Here is a 21065-nt window from a genome sequence, read left to right on the forward strand (position 1 = left end):
AATATCTAACATAAGCCTTAGCTAACCATTTTTGTATCTACACTCATGCTGAGAAATACGCAAGTGTCCCAATTCAATGTAGGTTGTATGTATGCATGCATGCGCGTGTGTGTGTGTGTGTGTGTGTGTGTGTATTGTTTTCGTAGATTTTCACGGGTACAGGTATGTAGGTCAAGGTGTGTTCAGGTCTTTTTCCGTGTAAGATTAAGAGTATCTTGGCAACGTTTCAGCGAGGACCCACTCGCCATCCTCAGGCTGGTGCTTTCGGCTTCGTGCCAGTGCAAGCAGTGTGTGATTGGAGCTGCCGTCTCTCTATAAATACTGGTGGCGGGGGGTGGTATGCTGGGCTGGTTGGCTGCGCTGCTGCCTCTTGATTGGTTGATGGAGATATTACAGCACAAGATCCAGGATATCTCCACAACAAAACTCACAAGGCCATCACACAGCCCATTATATCAACATCAACTCCATCAATGAATCAAGAGGCAGCAGTGCAGCCAGCCAGCCCAGCACACCAGCCCCCCCCACCAGTATTTATAGAGAGACGGCAGCTCTGATCACACACTGCTTGCACTGGCACGAAGCCGAAAGCACCAGCCTGAGGATGGCAAGTGGGATCTTGCCGAAACGTCACCAAAATACTCTTAATCTTACACGGGAAAAGACCCGAACACACCTAGACATACATATATAAGTTTTCGTGGGTACTTACATGTATGGCATTCGGCTTTGTTCGGGTATTTTCCCATGTCATAGTAGTTGTGCTTTTAAAGTTGTAGCGACGTTTCAGCAGAATCTCATCTGCCATCATCAGGCTTCTGTATAGTGTTCATCTGTGATCTCACTGTGTTCATCTGTGTTCATCTGTCATCTCACAGATGAACACTATACAGAAGCCTGATGATGGCAGATGAGATTCTGCCGAAACGTTGCTACAACTTTAAAAGCACAACTACAATGACGTGGGAAAATACCCAAACAAAGCTGAAATATATATATATATACACATACATACATACATTTCGTAAACAAACCCAGAAATTTAGAATTTGTTTATAAAGCCCTTAGTAAGGTCACACTTAGAGTACTGCATTCAGTTTGGGTCACCATATTATAAAAAAGATGTTGAGACTCTAGAAAGAGTATAGAAAAGAGCAGCAAAGATGAATAGGGAACTAGAGGCTAAAACATATGAAGAATGGTTGCAGAAACCAGATTTGTCTAGGCTAGTGAAAAGAAGGACTATCAATGACATGATAGCAGGGGCTGCCACAAAGAGGAGGTCCACCTATTTTCCAAAGCATCAGAAGGCAAGACAAGAAACAATGGATGGAAACTAATCAAGGAAAGAAGCAACCTAGAACTAAGGAGAAATTTCCTAACAGTGAGAACAATTGACCAGTGGAATGACTTCCCTTCAGAAGTTTTGTGTCCTCCATTGCTGGAAGTTTTTAAAAATATACTGGAACCACTGGCCTGGAATAGTATAGGGTTGGACTAGAAGACCTCCAAGATCCCTTCCAAGTCAGTTATTCTGTTATTCTGCTAAAGTTTAAGTCCTATGAACTTAGAAAGACCTATTTCTTAAACAAAATACATGGGAGGATCAGACCATCTACATCAAGGGTCTTCAAACTTGGCAAGTTTTAAGACTTGCGGATTTCAACTCCCAGAATTACTGAGCTAACATGACTGGAGGAGGAATTATGGGAATTGAAGTCCACAAGTCTTAAAGTTGTCAAGTTGGAAGAACCCTGATCTATATCAATAATTATTCCACATAATAATAATGAATCATATGCTGTGCATAAAAAAGCCACCAATGTAACCTACAAAAAGGAATTAATATATAAAATAAAAGCTACCAGATGTACAAGTTAAAATTCAAAAGAAGCAGAGACATTATTATTTCTAAAATATGGTAGTGAAAAAGATGAAGCAATTCCTCCCAAAATACTTATTTTCGCTTTATTAATTACATCAGGCCTTTTTGTTTGCATACATCACAACAAATGGATAAAAAACAAAGATAGAGAGGCTACCCCATAGGCTTATTTAAGAATTTGTATAATACCCAGAAAGCAAGAGTTCAAATGGAATATGAAGCATCTAAATGGCTCAGAATATGGAAAGGAGTACACCAAGGGTGCATCACTGTGTTTAATTTATATGCAGAATATGAATTACTGAAGTAGAAGAAATGCATATTAGAATGAAACTTTCCAGGAGAATTACTGGTAGTCCTGGACTTACAACCACAATTGAGCCCAAAATTTATGTTGCAAAGTGAGACATTTGTTTTGCCCCATTTTGCAGGTTCTCTTGCCACCTTTGTTAAGTGAATCACTGCAATTGTTAAATTAGTAATATGGTTGTTAAGTGAATCCGGCTTCCCCATTGACTTTGCTTGTTCTAAGGTCTCAAAATATGACACAGGGACACGTAAATATGAGTCAGTTGCCAAGCATCCAAATTTTGATTATGTGACCATGCGGCTGCTGCAATTGTCATAAGAGTGAAAAATGGTCATAAGTCACTTTTTTTCAATACTGTTGTAACTTTGAATGGTTACTAAACAGACTGTCATAAATTGAGGACTACCTGTATGAATAATCTGAAGTGTGCTGATGACACGACTTTGATGGCTGGAAGCAAAGAAACTTAGAGAACCTCTTGCTGAAGGTGGAAGAAGAAAAATGCAAAGCCCAGACTGCAGCCCAGGACTAACTCCCCCTCCTCCTTACATTACAGACTAAGTCAACCCAACGCAAACAGGCAAAGAAATTGTTGAAAAACTTGCAAGCCTTATCTTTTTACCCTCCCAAATTTCATGACAAAAGCTATGAAATAAAAGCTACTTGGGGAGAAAATATGACACATCTAGACAAAATATAAACCAGCAGAGACATCACAGTGACAATAACAGGATCTAAGTCAAAGCTGTGGTTTTCTAGGTTGTAAGAGATAAAGGTATGTTGAGCTGAGATAACTGACTATCAGAAAAGCTGAATGGAAAAAAAAAGGATGCCTTTGAATTATAGTGCTGGAGAAAAATTTTGATAATACCTTGGACTGCAAGAACAACATCTCTCTCCGTACTAGATCAAGTAAAGCCATACTAATATCTGGAAGCACTAATAATAAAAGTGAAGTTTAGATATTCTGGTAACATACTGCAGTGGCAAATGTTATTGGTGAAGATTCTGGTGCTTGGAAAGTCAAAGGCAAAACAAATAAAATGAGGCTGGCAGGAGACAAGGTGGCTACCATTTCTTTCAGTAGAAGAAACAAATCCCTCTGCTTCTACTCCATTGAATGTTTTACTGTTCTCTAGGGTTATGGTTCAATCATTCAGCTTAGAGAAAGGAAAACTGAAGTTTAGATATTCTGATATTTAGATATTTAGATATTCTGGGTACATATACATGTTGCCTATATATGTATGTTTCTATGTAAGTATATGTGTATACACATATTGTGTGTGTGTGTGTGTGTGTGTGTGTGTGTGTGTGTGTGTGTTTTCTGAGGTTCTCGCGGGTATTTGTATGTGGATCTTTGGTTGTTCGGGTTTTCTCCCGCGTAAGAAAACCAAAGATCCATATATATATATATATATATATATATATATATATATATATATATATATATATATATATATATATATATGTAGATCTTTGGTTGTTCGGGTTTTCTCCGCGCAAGACCCGAAGCATCCAGGCAACGTTTCGATGAAGTCTCATTCATCATCTTCAGGCTTCTGTCAAAAGATCCGATGGCTCCCTAAGACACACCATCTACCAGAAGAAAACACATACTAACCGCTATCTACATGCACTCACACCACCACCCAGCACAGATCAATTCCGTAGCCAAGACACTCATCTCCAGAACAAAATGCTTAGCGATGAACAACACCAAAAACCGAACTACACACTCTCACCAACGTATTTACAGCCAATGGATTCCAAAGAAAGAAGATTACCCACCTAATCCAAAAAGAAGCCCCAACCAAAATCCAAGACAGAGAACAAGAAAACGGAAAAGCCCTCCTCCCATATATAAAAGGCACTACAGACAAAATTAGCAAGATCCTCCAAAACACAACATCAAAACAGCATTCTGCACAAACAAAAAAATATCCACCATCCTAAGAAACCCCAAAGACAAAATCGAATTAGAAAACCAAGGAGTATACGAAATCCCCTGCACAGCCTGCCCTAACACATACATTGGACAAACTAACAGAAGAATAAGCACACGCATTGAAGAACATAAGAACTCAATCAAAAAAGAAGAAACGACCTCTTCCTGGTCCAACACCTCAAAGCCACAGGACATGAAATTGATTTTAAAAATACCAGAACTATCGCCAAAACCGAACACTTCAACAGCAGAATAATCAGAGAAGCCATAGAGATAGAAAAACGCCCACACAGCATGAACAAACGAGATGACACCTCCCGCCTTCCAGCCATTTGGAAACCCGCCCTCATGAACAGACGAGTACCTAACATGAAGAAGGACACTGGACCCACACCCATGAGAGCCACACAAGATGCCACCACCACACTTCCATGTAGAAAACAGACTCCCACCCATTCAGAAAATGAGAAACGACCATGGACCAGAAGCTGCACTGCAGCTGCATCACTACCCACTTCAAACCCCCGAGCCATACATGAAGCAAACCAACACCCACTATGAAGATGCAGCAGGACCACGAACTAGAAGCCAAACAGCAAGATCACAACTCTCCAGCTCAAATCCCCAGCAACTAAAACTAACCTGAGCACAACCAAGCCCCCTCTGAACAGAACACGCCTCCAACCAATCAGAACACGGCTAACCCCCAACCAATCAGAACACAGCCAAACCCCTACCAATGAGAACACCCCCACCCAATCAGAACAAAGCCAAGCCCCCACCCAATCAAGTTCCACCCCACTGGCAGTTAAAAGGAGGAAGCAGCTGCAATCTCCATTACTCTGAGAAGCACAGAGCTGGAGACAGAAGCCTGAAGATGATGAATGAGACTTCATCGAAACGTTGCCTGGATGCTTCGGTCTTGCGCGGGAGAAAACCGAACAACCAAAGATCTACATATAAATACCCGAGAACCTCAGAAAACAAATATATATATATATATATATATATATACACACATACATACATACATATATTTATATGTATGGTATTCAGCTTTGTTCGGGTATTTTCCCACGTCATTTTAGTTGTGCTTTTAAAGTTGTAGCTATAATGTAAAGTTGTAACTATAATATATAAAGTTATAACTATAATGACGTGGGAAAATACCCAAACAAAGCTGAATAGCATACATATAAATACCCACGAAAACTTAAGAAAACAGTATATGTATGTATGTATGTATGCATGCATACATGTACGTGTGTGTGTGTGTGTGTGTGTGTGTGTGTATACAGCCAATCAAGATACAAAAAGAGCCAAAAAACAGACAGAAGATATTTAGAAAACACCAATCAAGCAGAACAGAGCAAACTCCAAGACCAATAAACAGAGACCAAGACTCCCAACCAATCAGGATGAAGAAAAATCCATTCTGGCAAAGCCCCAAATTTAAATCTGAAACCACTGTAAAAGTCTGACTCACAGATGAACACTATACAGAAGCCTGATGATGGCAGATGAGATTCTGCCGAAACGTTGCTACAACTTTAAAAGCATAACTATAATGACGTGGGAATAAGATCAACAAACCCATAGTTCTTTAAGTAGAAATTTCCTCCCAGCCAGAGGTAGTATTCAGCAGGTTCTGACCAGTTCTGGAGAACCGGTTGCAGAAATTTTGAGTAGTTAGAAAAACTGGGAAATACCACCTCTGATTGGCCCCGCCCCCATTTATTCTGATCAGCTGAGTCTTCTTTTGTTGTCCTGCACAGGGGAAAGGAGCTGGAAAGCAATTTAGTGAAGGGGATGGGGATTTTGCAGTAACCTTCCCCCAGGAATAGGGAGGGAATGGAGATTTTACAGTATCCTTCCCCTGCCATGCCCACCAAGCCACATCATGCCCACCAAGCCACACACACAGAACCAGTAGTATAAATTTTTAATCCCACCACTGCTCCCAGCTGTAAAGCACAGTCGCGATAGCTCAATCCCTTAAGAAATCAAAGCCTTTCCATGACATCTACAAGCAGCTGACTTATTCCATCTCAGAGCAGAACCAGCTTTAGGGCTCCATTTTACTTACTGGAGTACTAAATGGAAGCAGCTCTAAGGTAGCTTTGCCCAACTGGAAGTCCTCTACATGTGGAGAATTCCCAGCTGCTGTGGTCATTATCTCTCTGGAAACCACAAGATCAGAAAAGAGTGTCCCAGAATCATTTCCCATTCTTGACCTATATTTCACTGAGGTGGCATTCATTCATTTTACCCACTGCCACTTGAGGACCAGAATTTGAAACCAAATCCTGTGAGAATCACATATTTAACGTATCTAGATTATGGATTAACATATTTGTTAGTCCAGCTCCTGGATTTTTAAGTCTATGGTGGGAGTGCTGTGTACCTTTCACATCCTCCACAAGTGAAAGGTACATACTCGCAAGTCACGTCTGCACTGAACATGCTGGAGACGCCTCATGCTATTTATATATTTGGAACAATTCACCACCTAATGCTTTCCCTGGTAAATAAATGCCCACACTGCCTGAAATGGATGCCGTGTTTCCAGAGGACCGAGGTTACACACTAAGGGTCAGCTTGGAAAGCCTGATGCCAAAGCTAAGCAGCTGTTTCTCTCACTCAATTACAGCCTGCATTTATGGAACATGGGAAATTCGCTTGTACTCCAAATCCCAAAGTAAGCATATTATATTTGAAAGGTCCCCGGCAATAGCCCGGTTGTCCTACATGGCCCAGCAGTATGAGTGCTAGAAAGAACATCCATCTTTTCCATGCAGAACATGTTTAGCCTTTCTTTTTCCAGTCATTTTCCCCAACACTCCTTTCTCCCAGCTGTTTTTATTTATGCAGCTCTCAAAACTATTTGTCAGGTGAGCGCAGCTTGGATTACTTACAGAGGTACAACAGCTTTGAAGAGAAATGTTTTACGGAAAAACTGAATGGAAGAACTCCATTACCCATCCAGCCCCCCAGTGCCTCTAATCTTTTCCCTCTTGAAAATTTGCAGAATAAAGGGAACCTAATCAGCTTTGTTACATACAATTGCATTGTACATATATAAATTGTGATATCAAAACCAATACCTGGTGTGGAACTTTTGCTTCTTTGTCTATAAAGAGGTGTGGATGATATGAGGCCTGCCCACTGGTAAAGTACATCGCAAGAAGCCTACAAATTATATAATCTAAATCAGGGGGTCATGCCCATTTAGAACAAGACCACAGAAGCAGAGGTGAAAGCATATGCAGCGCCACTTGCACATGCAGCTTCAATTGCGTATACACAGCTCCACTTGCACACGCAGCTTCAATTGCACACGCAGCTCACTGGCTGTTTGTTTAAAGGGAGCCGCATGTACACGCTCGCCTCCTGCTTGTGAGGAGCCATCTCCTCTCCCCGTCCCTGGTCTGCAAAGCTGGAAAGATTGGAGACTACTGGTCTAAATAGTTGAAATGGTTGAAAGTTGACATGGATGGGAAAAAGAAGACTTTTGAAAGAGAGGGGGAGGGTCAGGAGGGGGAGGGGAGGGGGAGACAGAGAGAGTTCAGTATGCTCAGGAGAATTGACAATATGAAAAACATTAAACCTTTTTAAGAACCCAAACAAGGTGAGCCATTCACTCAAAACAGCTTGCTAACTGAGCGGCTCAATGACTTGTAGAAGATACAGAATGCCTGTATTTCATTTTCAACTCACTTTTTACTATTTTGCACCACCACATTCTTGTGTACAAGTTAACATGTGGGTAATCCACAAAAACACATACCACAATCGTTATGTTAATCCCTACAGAAGCCACAAGAATTCCTGACAGGATTAAAAGCTGGTTCACACATTAAGACATGACCAAAATTTTACAACACAGTGGCTGATTTTATACATCACTCTTATCCAAACCAAAAGTCCCCATAGGATGCCTCAGTGTGGTACATGAAAAGCATTTCACTGCAACGAATTAATATAGTGAATCCCTCAGAAGTAAAGCTTAACAATAAATTGTGGATGGGGAAAGCATACAAAATAAAAAACTATGGGAGGGTTGATTTTGTCTGACTCTTAGATCATTATGGTTGGCAATTGTGGGTTTTATAGTCCAGAATCTTTGATATTTTGTCTTGGAAGAGAATGGTATTTTTATCAGAAATAAAACCACTCTCGTTGGGATCTGTTGTGTCTATGTATGACAACGATTACAATACATTATTTTGATAGAAGTCCTTCTCATTTATTTAAGATCTCATTTATCAGTCAAAGGTACTCAGCTTACAAAAATTGTGTGTTGAAATAAGGAGACATTACAACAATGATTACATCCATATCACCAACATTAATATTTGACAGTAGGCATTTGGAGCCCAACCTTTAAATGGAACCCTTTCTAAGTGACTGTGCATAATGTTTCCACTTTCTTTTAAAAAAATATTTATTATCAAAAATTCATCCAATTCACATAATTTCACTCAATCCATAAACCGTCATCATTAGAAACACATCTCAAAGTGGATTTATTCAGTTTGTATCTACTAGGGCTGTGGTGGCGAACCTATGACACGCATGCCACAAGTGGTACGCAGAGCAGAGGTGGTATCCAGCAGGTTCTGACCAGTTCTGGAGAACTGATAGCAAAAATTTTGAGTAGTTCAGAGAACCAGCAAATACCATCTCTGACTGGAGATTTTACAGTATCCTTACCGTGCCACGCCCACCAAGCCACACCACAGAACCGGTAGTAAAAAAATTTGAATCCCACCACTGACGCAGAGCCATTTGTGCTGGCACGCGAGTGGCAGGCAAACTTACCTTACTGCGCATGCACACGCCTCACAGCTGATTTTTTTTTTCCGGTTGGCTTTCCGGTCCTGTAATACTTATTGAAATCATTTTGGTTTTTGGCATTTTTATCTTTTATGTTCCAAAAGAGAGAGAACATGTTGTGATTGCTCTATTTTTCACACACTGGAGATACCAAATAGGAATCAGGTAAGGTATTCCCTGGAAAACAGGTGGCAGCAGCAAAAACTAGCAGATATCATATGCAACTTTCTGTCAATGACAGAACAGCATCTCTAGCTTTCTTCAGAGAGACCCGTGACAAAGTCTTACTCAACAAATTATTGGAATTAAATTTAATTTTTATTTAGGTTTGAATTTTTTCCCCTGTAATGAGAATGTTTGTTCTGTCATGTTAGCCAGAGAAGCCCAAAATATTTCCACACCTTCTTATATGCTAAGATACCGATTGCAGACAGTGAAAGAAAAGCTCCTGAGATACATAGCCATTATCCTACAATAGCATTTTGATAACAGCTTTTGCACAAATGCGATGGGACAAATTTATATAAGGTACCACTGGGATAGCTTGTACCAAAAGCAGAAAGACTACATATGAAAAGGCATTGCAAAACAGTATTTATTAAATGAAGATATCCTGGAATAATCATATCTAACACTTTGATGTCATTTGAACAGATTGCTGAGTTCTTTCTTAACTTGCACAATCTACACCCAGTTGACAAAGGTTTTGTAGGTGTTCAAAAGAAAGGCAGTGGAACTTTGGAATGGTAAGCAAGTCTTGGCTGGCCCTTGGATCCTTAATTATTCACTGATAGTGATATCTAATGTACACTGCTTTACCAGTGTCCCAGTTTTCCAGCTGCAGACATATGATATTGCCATCATTTTTCATGTCAGATGTCCTTCTTTTGCAAGATAAATGGATGTTTGTTCAGCTATCTCATGTAGACTGCCTTTAAGATTGGTCTTGGGGACAACTGCAGAGGATGGCATGATTTATTTATTTATTTGCTAACCATACTTTATGCTGCCACATCATTAAAAAAATGATTCTTAGCTAGAGCCAAATGATTTCATTGTGTCACAGCAGAGGTAAATGACATGCACATATTCCCCTTCCCAAGATACCCAAGCGGGGATATACTCTCTATCCCACCTGACTTTTGAAAATAAATTAAATTTTGAAAGCAAATTAAATTAAATTGAATTGAATTGTAAGGTGCCCTGAATCATTGACTGAGATGAACGGCTGTAGAAATTGAATTAAAAAATAAATAGGAATCTAATACGCAGCAAAGGCAAGTGCTATCAATTAACATTCTCCTATCTCTATTTATAGCAAGAATATAGGCACCCAGAAAAGTCTTGGCATACTGTGAGCCTCCTGGGAGTGATTGCTCCACCTTCTGTGTTTTATGTTGAGCTGTCACCCCTGTGAGGTAGATCAGCTGGAGAAACTAGCACAGCAGGGATTCCATGAATGCTGTTTATAATTGTAGGGTTCTATTGTAAGGTTAAACTTATTAACAGGGCCTTGGAAACCTGTCCAAGATTCTCTCTGTCTCAGCTTCTACCAAAAAAAAATCAAGGCAGGATCATGTTGAGTTTCTCTCTGACACTGTCTGATTTCTCATCAGGATTGACACATCTTTCCTCAAAAAAGGCATCAATTGCAGATTCTCAATATTCCAAATCGATCCTGCCATCCTCTCCCACCAAAAGAAATTTGTGTGGCTGCAAAAAGGAAGTTACAATATACACCAGATTCCAGATCATTTTGAAGCTCAGTGGAAACGCATGGGAAAGCATTTTAAAAAGATTTAGAGTCTTTATCATTTCCAGAAGAGAAGCAGCTATAGAATCACTTTGACAGATTGCATTCATTTATAGCAATAGCAATAGCACTTAGACTTATATACCACTTCACGGTGTTTTACAGCCCTAAGCGGTTTACAGAGTCAGCATATTGCCCCCAACAACCTGGGTCCTCATTTTACCGAACCCGGGCGGATGGGAGGCCAAGTCAACCTTGAGCCGGTGAGATTCAAACTGCAAAACTTCTGGGCTGCCAACAGTCAGCAGAATTAGTCTGCAGTACTGTATTCTAACCACTGTGCCACCACAGCTCTATAGATAGAACATCCTCTTGTCCGATATACACTTTGAAGGGTTTTTTTGGCAGGAGAGGGGGATTAATTAAATTAATCTAAAAATAATTAATTAAAATTAATTTTATTTAAAAGTTTAAAATAAATGTAATAAGTTGAAATTTACAAATAAATAAAAATGGTTTTTAGATCTAATAGCATAAAGGATTTTCAGGGTTTTGCAGGACTTTGGAACTCTAGTGATTTTTATTTTATGTCTGTCCTTGGTTTTTCTATTATTATTTTAAGCTGTTTAGTAAAGCTTGATCATATGCCAGTAAGTGTCATAAATAAAATTATTTCATTTTTTGATATCAATAAATGAAAACAGCAAAATACAGTGGTTTGTTAATTAAGTACTGGCAATTTTTACAAGCAGCTCTTAATGTTCTCACAAAGAAGTGTTGTTTATCCCGTCTTTTTGCTTTCTGCGGCATGGACAACAAACAACAAATAATGGAAGCTACTGAAAAATATATAAGATGATAACTACCTCAGTTTGCACTTGCCAAGAATCTCTCCTGCAACAAAATTCAAAGGAAGGCTGTCCCATGATATGCTACTGTTTGCTTATCACTTAAATGTTGAATTATATATTGTTAAGAATAGTTCTACTGCATATACAGTAAGATCTCTGCTTGTGACTTTCTCCAGTCAACTCAATACTTTAAGATTTTCAGCTAATAGTATCATTTGTATTTGATCATACTTAAAAAATAAAGTATAATTACTATGAATGATTCTATTAGCTGAAAAATTTACCCAACAAAGAATCCATGGAAAATTTAAGTATTTAGCTATTACTGGCTGTTTGTTACAATCATGCTTTAATTAGGACTTTCAAAAAATAGATAGAAAAGCTCATTTGTGATTGCTGTACTCAATTATTGAATTGCCTTTACTCACACATATTCAGTCTCTACGTACATGAAATCCCTATCGGATTTCTAGAATAAGCAATCAGGCCATAAGATTTCTTGAAGGAAATAAAGCCAGCTCTTTCCTATGTTGTCTTTTTCTAGCAGAGACCCGAAACAACTAGCAACAAAGCCCTCTCTCCTGAGTCTTTGGGAGAGAGAGAATGAATCCTTACATTCAGGTAATTCAGTACATGCTTGGGCAAGATATGATTAATTCATATATATATATTCTTGAGACCTCTGAAATACAATCACAGCCCTTTGTCAGAAAATACAAAGCTTCAGGTCATTCACATTGCTAGCTGGACTCACAAAAAACTTTTCGCACTCAGGAATTGCAGAGTATGAAGGGATCCTTAAGAGATCTTTGATGCCAAACCACATCTCCAAATTTTACTATGGCACTTACTGTCACATGGCTTAAAACACTTATTGTGGCAATACAGAAACTATAAAAGATCAAACTAAAAGATAAGTCATGCAGATTTGTTATATAACAGCATCGCCTCACAAGGCAAGGACAGCACCGTGATTTTACACACTGTAACTTGGAAGACCTTTCATTATTTGCTGTGGGTGTAGTGGTTAAGGCATCAGGTTAGAAACCAGGAGATCATAAATTGTAGTCCCACCTTAGACAAAAAGGCAGCTGGGTTCTTTCTCTCAGCCCTAGAAATGAGACAATGGCAAACCACTTCTGAAAAACTTTGCCAAGAAAAAGTACAGGGACTTGTCTAGGCAGTTACCAGGAATGAAAAAAATGACTCAAAGAATCAAAAACAAAACACCTAGCTGAATTGCTAAGGCAATACAATGTTTATTTATTTTTATTTTATTATTTATTTGTCAAAAGCTTACAATATAACAGACACAAGAATAAATGTAAGTTTAAATACAAGAAATAGGAACTAATAATTGGGGACAATAGGACAGGGACGGTAGGCACGATTGTGCACTGCATTTATGTTTTAACTATTTTGATATTTAATTCCATTTCAGTAATCAAGGCCTATGTATAGATGAAGGTGTGTGGTTCTTGTGGAAAGGGAGCAATCAACAACTGAATGGGTGTATATGTATATGTATATATATGAAATGTATGTGTCACATACAAGGTGAAAAGCACAGAAGAGGAAACAAAACAAAAGAAATTATTACATGTAAAAGCATTGATTATACAGCAGTGTCTTCATTAAAAACAACTCTACATCTTTATGATACATTGTACTCCTTTAGAAAATACTCCTTGTAAGAGAAGTTTTACTATAATGCTTAGTCATTCAAATGGCTTTTTATATTACAGAATATTATAAAATACTAATTATAAATATTATATAATATAAAAAGAGTTGCCCTGTGATAAGATGGGTGGCCAATAAACTTTCAAATAAAAATAAATAAAATTTACAGTTCTCTCCCTCCTCCCCGCACCATGTAAAAATAATGTGAGAAGGAAACCTTGTAAATGGTACAACATTCAATGGAAAAAAGAGTTAATTACATAGAATGTGTGTTTAACGGAACAGAAATTAGAATATATTGTGCAGTGTACGAATCCCCCAGTTGAAGATATTCCAAGATTAGGATCAAAGAAAAGTGGTCTTATTTTATTTTACTCATTGATCTGCAAGGAAGGATCCAATATTAATTTGTGATAAGGGCACTCTCAGGCAAGGTACATCTAATATGGACCTTTAGACGATTCTCAATGTTCCATAAACTGAAGCGGGGTTGGATCTGATAGGCTAATCACAAAATGTAGTTGACCCCAAGCAAGTTTCTTGCTTACAATTCGCTGCTTATAAGAAACATTTATTTATTGAACACAGGCATATTGTATGGTAATGCATTGTTTTTATTGGAAATATAAATAATTTGCTTCCAGTTCCAGGCAACCTGAAATCAGCCATTCCTCTCACCCACCCCCATCCTCCTTAGACTGATTTTTAGGGGCATTTTTAACCCTAAATGACACAATATTTTTGTGTGGCAATATCTGTTCCCCTCATACTGCAAGTCATTATGTTTTGAATTTTAGTGTGCATCTCTTTTTAAAATCATGCATTATGTCTTAATGACAAACTTAGGAGTTAGGGACAGAAGGAAGTCCCAGCTACCAATGCAATTAATTCTCCTTTCTTGTCTCATCAAAGTTTCTTCTAAAAAAAAATGAAAGCGTCTGTGTTTCAACTAGTTTATGCTTCCTTAAAGTACTATTCAGTGACAAAAGGCCAAATATCTTTAAACCGAAGATTTTGTCCTGCCAATTCACAAAGAAAGCTTATGATTATTGATGTCTTTAAACATGGGGAATGGGGAGACAATTGAGGAGTTCTAGCAATTGGTTAAATGGAAGAAAAGGCTTAGGATAAACTGCTGTGTCATGGTGTAATACCGTGTTTCTCCAACAATACGCACCCCCCCATAGGAAGACCCAGCATGTTTTCTAGGCATAAAATGAAATTAAGCCCCTCCCCCCAAATTTAGGCCTAGTGTAAAGCATGCAAAATTGGGGGGAAGGCAGGGGGGAACTTGCCATTAGGAGTGCCCCATGGGCAGCTACGCCTCACCATCAGCCGCTCCTAACAGCCAATCATGGTGGAGCATGGAGGGCTCCCTTACCCATCCCTTACCCAGGTCAGCAGGCAGGCGGCGGCGGTGTGGATGTCTGGCAGTGTTTCAGCCGCTTCTCAGTCCTCTGTAGCTTCCACGGTTCCCACCAGTGCTGGCGCCTCTGTCGCCAGTGCCGTCTCCAACAACAGCCTCTGAGTTGCTCCCGCTTTTCCCCCGTCCCCGTAACAACAGGGAAAAAAAAACAATTAGACGTATCTGGGAGCACCACGCGCTGTGTTTTGGTTTAATCTCGAGCAGCTGGGTGGCCATGAGAAGAGCCGAGCGAGCGTCTCTGCTGCTGCTACCCTTGGTGCTCCAGCCTCAGGTTCTGCAAGTTTGCAAAAGTCCCGGTGCAGCAGCCCTTTCCTGCATTCCAAGCGCCCAGGCCAAGTTGCATCTGTCCCTCTCTCACCAGCACTGTCTCCAATAACAGCAGCAGCAGTGGTGGGAACCGTGGAAGTGTTTTAGCTGCTTCTCGAGTGGGGGAGCCGCCTCCGTAACTTCCACGGTTCCCGCCGCTGCTGCCACTGTTGTTGGAGATGGTGCTGGCGAGAGAGGGACAGCTGCAGCTCGGCCTGGGCGCTTGGAATGCAGGAAAGGGCTGCGCACTAGGACTATTGCAAACTTGCAAAGCCTGAGGCTGGAGCACCAAGGGTAGCAGCAGCAGAGACACTTGTTCGGCTCTTCTCACACCCACCCAGATGCTTGGGATTAAACCAAAATGCAGCGCGCGGTGCTCCCACGTACCTCAAAATCTTTTTTCCCCCTGTTGTTACGGGGACGGGGGAAAAGCGGGAGCGACTCAGATGCTGTTATTGGAGATACCGCTGGTGTGTGTGGGGGGGGGGAGAAATTAATTCACCCCCGAAAAGATGTCCTACCCGTTTTTTGGGGGCTCAAAAAAAAAAATAAGGCCCAGCCTTATTTTGTGAGAAACACGGTACTAATACATTGAAGCCAAGATATAACGTAACTTAAACCGAATGCAAATCTCAAAACTCAGTAAAAATACTACTTTGCTTTTGACAGTGTTTATTTATACTAGCGGAGTAGACTGTTTGTTTTTTTTCACAAATCAAAAATAATGAAAACTGCAGAGGTTGAATGGAACACATTCAGAATACATCCTGAGGGGTTTTCTCCTGAATGATTTATTATCACCCATAAAAACAGCATTAAGTTCACCAGCTTGTGTATCCAAGGGCTTTACTAGATATCGTTTAGCTGGCTTTTTTCCTGCTGTGGACTTAAATGGGATTCCTCTTTTGGAAGGGAAACTCTCCAGAGAGGACATCTGCTTTGGAAGAATTGCATCCAGATGCAGACAAATGTACAGATTTAGACTCGAGCCAAATCTAACCTCAGGAGAAGTAGGATTTGGTAACCCGATCAGGATGTCTGCTTGTGGTTGTGGGGGAGAATATTGGGCTACTGACTCTTGAAATAGGCTCCAATCCTCAAAAAGTTTACTTGATAACAAGCTGATTGGGGGAAATGAAAGGTCTGGCTAGAATTGGGGCAGCAAGGCTGGCAAGAGGGATTTGCTTTTGGATATCACAGATTGCCTTAACTAAAGTACAGAAAAGGTATTTGCTTAGTAAATAACATCCACCCTGTAGGTTAGGTTGAAAGTAAAATTGTCTACCAAATTAATTGCAAGATGCTAAAAACACCGCACATTGTTTATTTAAGGGTAGGGAATTATCCAAAACAGTGAATATCATCCACTGTGTTTATGGTTTAAAGATATGTTAGGAAGCAGAACATGCCAGCATACATTTGGAATAATACAGACCACTGGTGGGATTCAAAATTTTTTACTACCGGTTCTGTGGGCATGGCTTAGTGGGCATGGCAGGGGAAGGATACTGTAAAATCCCCAGTCAGAGGTGGTATTTGCCGGTTCCCTGAACTACTCAAAATTTCTGCTACTGATTCTCCAAAACTGGTCAGAACCTGCTGAATACCACCTATACACTTTTGGAACAGTGACATTGGTGTGTTCCAGGAGAAAAACAGAACATTCTGGAAGAAAAATACAACATTCCTTTCTAAACTATCCTGTTTTGCCATCCTGGATTCAAAGAAAAAAACACTTCATCCTGTTTTTCCATCCTGAATTCAAAGAAAAAAACACGTCAGAGGCTGACAATAGGGACAGAAACTGGAGACTCATGAATTCTAGTTGGGTCTTAGGCAGAAAGCCAACTGGATGACTTTGGGCCAGTCACTCTTGCCCAGATGCTAGGAGGAAAACAAGAAGAAACCATTCTAAAAAAATATTGCCAAGCAAGCTGCACAGACTTGCCCATGTAATCACCAGGAATCAAGTCCAATTCCCAGGTCCATGCGCACACTTATACAAAGAGATGTCAAGAATCCTTTTTTTGACTGTAGTCAGAAATGCAACCAATACAACTGAATGTATTTTTCAAACATATCCTTGAATTGCCCAGCAGACTCCCCACCCCCCCCATCCGCTTTAATTTGTACAGGAATGTGTCCATTCATGCCATCTGTTAAAAAGAAGGGGGGAAGAAGATATGGATAGTACATTTGGCAATCTTTATGTTAGTGCTGCTCTCTAATGGCCACAATGGGAAATGACAGCTTTTATCAGAAAAGTCTAAGACGACATATATATTGGATAATAAACATTATGCTGTTCATTATAGGTGTAAACATTTGACAACTTAGCTCCAATACTGAAAAAAACCCCAAGGGGAGAAAACAGAGCTGCTACATCAAGGGCCACATAATTCATTAGACCAAAATCAACATTTTTAATACAGCTGACAGCCTAGAATTATAATTTTTGACTCTTATAATTAGGTTGCATATTCATTTCAGATTAACATTATTCAAGTCATAATTCACGTGTAATCAAACTACACACTAAATATTTATAGAAAACAGTACCAATTCCACAAATTAAGTCTACGGTGTGATTTTTTTTTTTTAGTTCAGAGATACTCATAGAATGAGGACTGATGCCTGCAAAAGCAGATAGAGTAGATCACAATAAGTAGAGTTGGGTAATTCAATATTTTGAAGACAAGGCAAAGATATCTGAGGAGCACAAATATTTGACCCAAACAACAAACAAAAACTCTCTTATAAATTCATAATTACCTGTTTCAGAACAGACATCCATTGCAAAGTTGGGAAAATAGAGGCAAGTCAAGTATATGTAGAAAGCATGGAGTTTTACAATACTGTAATATAAATAAACCTGTCTGAGCATACATAAGATAAAAGGATAGGATAGTCCTGCAATTGGCACACCCATTGCTTATTTCTTGCGAAAGCTTCATTCGGTACTTGCTTCTGCTATTTTTGTCCACTTTGGGCTTTGGACTTGACCTTTGTGTTTAGTTTACTTTACTTTATTGTCATTGCACCTTGTACAACGAAATCAAACACCATCTTCAGTGCATATCATGACCATGAAAATAAACCCAAACACACATCCTTCACCCTCCACACATTGAACCAAAAACCCCCAACACTGCACTATACAGAAGAATTCAAAAGAGCTACTGCCCTGGGATAGAAGCTGTTTTTCAGCCTATTTGTCCTTGTTTTTATTATTCTGTACCAACTGCCAGATGGCAATAGTTCAAAAAAAACCCTTCTTGATATCAATATGCCAAGCCAATAGAATTTTTAAAAATCTTAGTGCTGTGGGTGTTCTGGGTTCTTAATAAGTTTCCATGCATTACAGTATTACACATTTCTGGAAAAAAATCCAATACTCTGCAAATAATAGACCATCAAGGCAGGCCAGGAGAAATTTGAATTTTTCCTGTTTTCTTCCTCCCTTTTTCTTCCTGCAAAGAATAAAGTATGTCAATATAGTCTAAGCATTTGCAATGTTTAAGGTATGAAGAAGGATCAGGATGGCTTAAGATCCAACTAGTCCTTTCTCAACTTTCCAAGGTTTCCCAGCTTATGAGACAGATATCCCTGATTTCAAAGATGGGGATTTAAAGAACCCATTACCAGCAACATATTTAGTAAAATATACAACTATTTACTGGAGTATAAAATGGAAGAGGAAACGGTCAAAGAGGATATGATAACCTGGGCTAAAAATTTTGGCTGTAGTATTGATTTGGAACAATGGGAACATATCTGGCAGTTAAATTATAAGTCAACATTGTCGGGCTCCTATAAGGAGAATTTGTATGTTTTACTGCTGGCACCTCCCCCCAGCGAGATTAGCCAGAATGTTTCCTAACATGACAGCAAAATGTTGGAGATGCACTCACAACCAGGGAATGTATTTTCACATGTGGTGGACCTGCCCTCAAGCACAGAGGTATTGGCTCAAAATTAAATCTTGGTTATAGGAGCTAATGAAACAAAAGATCAAAGTCAAACCAGAAACTTTTCTGTTAGGCATGTTAGAACCAAACTTAAATAAAAAATATCAACATCTAATACTTCATACTTCATTTAATACTTAACTGCTGCTAGAATTTCCTTCGGCCAAAACTGGAAACAGGTTACGATCCCCTCAGAAAACGCAGTAATTAATAAGATATTTGAATGTGCCAAAATGGTCAGATTGACGATGTTACTAAAAAATAAGAAGGAGAATATTACAAGATATGGGATGTTTGGTACAAGTGGCTAAGGAAAAGACGCAAAGATGTCAAATGACAATGAATGACAAATCACAAAGTAATATTGTTTATGTGTAAATATAGGTATATATGTATAAAAATGCTTAGAACAAGGGAAAACTTAATATAGTTATTGATAACAAAGTTATGTGTGTTATTAACCAATGTAAACACTGTTACAATGTTACAAAATGTGGAAATTTGTTTTTAATTGTTGAAATGTTGAATAAATAAATTTCTAAAAAAAACCAAGCAACATATTATAAGCTTTTTGTAAAGGAAACAGGAGTCCCCCAGCACTGTGACCATCTAAACCAGGAGTGTCAAACTCACGACGTCACATTGTCATCATGTGATGTATCGCAACTTTTTCCTGGGGGTAGGCGTGGCCAGCACGTGACACATCTGGGCCCTGGGCCATGAGTTTGACACCCCGATCTAAACTATTTTTTCTCAATCTCAGCACCTTTAAAATGTGTGAAGTTCAATTCTCAGAACTCATGCCATTAAGTGGCCATGTCATTTAAAGTTGCTGGGGTTGAGAAACACTGGTCTAAACCATCCAACAAATTTTGAAAGACTAAACATGTAAAATAAGATAAAATACTCAACATCACTAAATGCTCCTTACTAATATGAAACCAGCAGGAAACAATCTGATTGGACATGGCTGTCACAATAATAGATGTTGATGTCCTTTTCCTGCTGCAGATTTTCCTAGGCAAACTGGTAGCTAGTTTTGACAGCTCTGCCACCCACCATTCCCACATTGGAGAATGCAGAGCTAAAAGCATTTCTTCAGACGAACAATGGTGACTAGAAACTTATTAAAAGGTTTATTAATTGCTGGCCGCTCTCTGAAGCTATTATAACTTCTGAGTTGCAGATTGCAGGTTTAGCAGCTGGAACTGAATCAGAGCAGGAGGCAGAAGTTCAGGTTTTATAGGCAGTTAGATAAAAAGATAAAGAGTTCAGAAGATGAAAAGCAGACTATTCACTGCTCTTGAGGAGACAGTGGAATTAACACTGCTTTATCTATTAGATCTATTACATCACAGAAATAGCAAGGCTCTTCTATATTATTATTTTTTGCAAGGAAACAGACTTTATGAAATCTCTGGCACTAAGCTACTTCAGAAAAATGTTTGAAGTGCCCAACAATAAATACAGAATACCAGAGTTGGAAGGGATCTTAGAGGTCTTCTAGTCCAACCCCCTGCTCAGGCAGGAAGCCCTATACAGTTCAGACAAATGGTTGTTCCAATCTCTTCTTTAAAAATCTCATTCTTCAAAGGAAGGCCAGTGAGAACTGGATGACAATAGGTTCCTTCTCCAGTTTCCCTTTTTCGCTTGGTAGGATGTTCAGTCATGTCTTTAAAAGAGAAGTCATAAAACAAGCTAATGCAGCAGCAATATCTAGGGCTTCCAAACTGGTTTTCTCAACAGAATTTCTTAGAAAATGTGTACTTCAGCTCTACAATCCTGACAGGTTCGTCCTCTACACCCGCTGTTTCTTAACCTCGGCAACTTGAAGAGGGGGTGGACTTCATTTCCCAGAATTCCCTAATCCAGCGGGAGTCGAACTCCATACCTCAAGCTGCCGAGACTGAGAAATATCGTCCATACTAGTAACCCTTTTTGTATCTCTCTCTGTTCTCAGAGCCGCGTTCGCACATGCTCCAATCAAAATCCCTCTCTCCCCGGGCGCCCCCGCCTACTTTCGCGTGTGTTTAGTTAAGCCCCACCCGCCAACCAAAGCCGGACAATCGCGTGACCTCCAATTCTTCGGGGGGACGAGG

At 39.5% G+C, this 21065-nt stretch overlaps 1 long non-coding RNA gene across 3 annotated transcripts; it reads right to left on the reverse strand.

Moving 5' to 3' along the window:
• Nucleotides 1–15505: 15505 nt before the first annotated feature.
• Nucleotides 15506–20990, reverse strand: LOC148128203 (uncharacterized). Of its 3 annotated transcripts, XR_015741024.1 has the most exons (4): nt 20442–20990; nt 19109–19220; nt 17771–18468; nt 15506–16882 (listed from the first exon to the last, which is right to left on the reverse strand). It is a non-coding gene; the product is annotated as an uncharacterized LOC148128203 (long non-coding RNA). The 3 variants fall into 3 exon arrangements; XR_015741023.1 differs by having other exon boundaries at nt 15506–18454; XR_015741022.1 differs by having other exon boundaries at nt 15506–18468.
• Nucleotides 20991–21065: the final 75 nt, after the last annotated feature.

The sequence above is a fragment of the Pseudonaja textilis genome, chromosome 1, assembly GCF_049901715.1.
Source record: "Pseudonaja textilis isolate UNSWEBS1 chromosome 1, rPseTex1.2, whole genome shotgun sequence".
Lineage (NCBI taxonomy): Eukaryota > Metazoa > Chordata > Lepidosauria > Squamata > Elapidae > Pseudonaja > Pseudonaja textilis.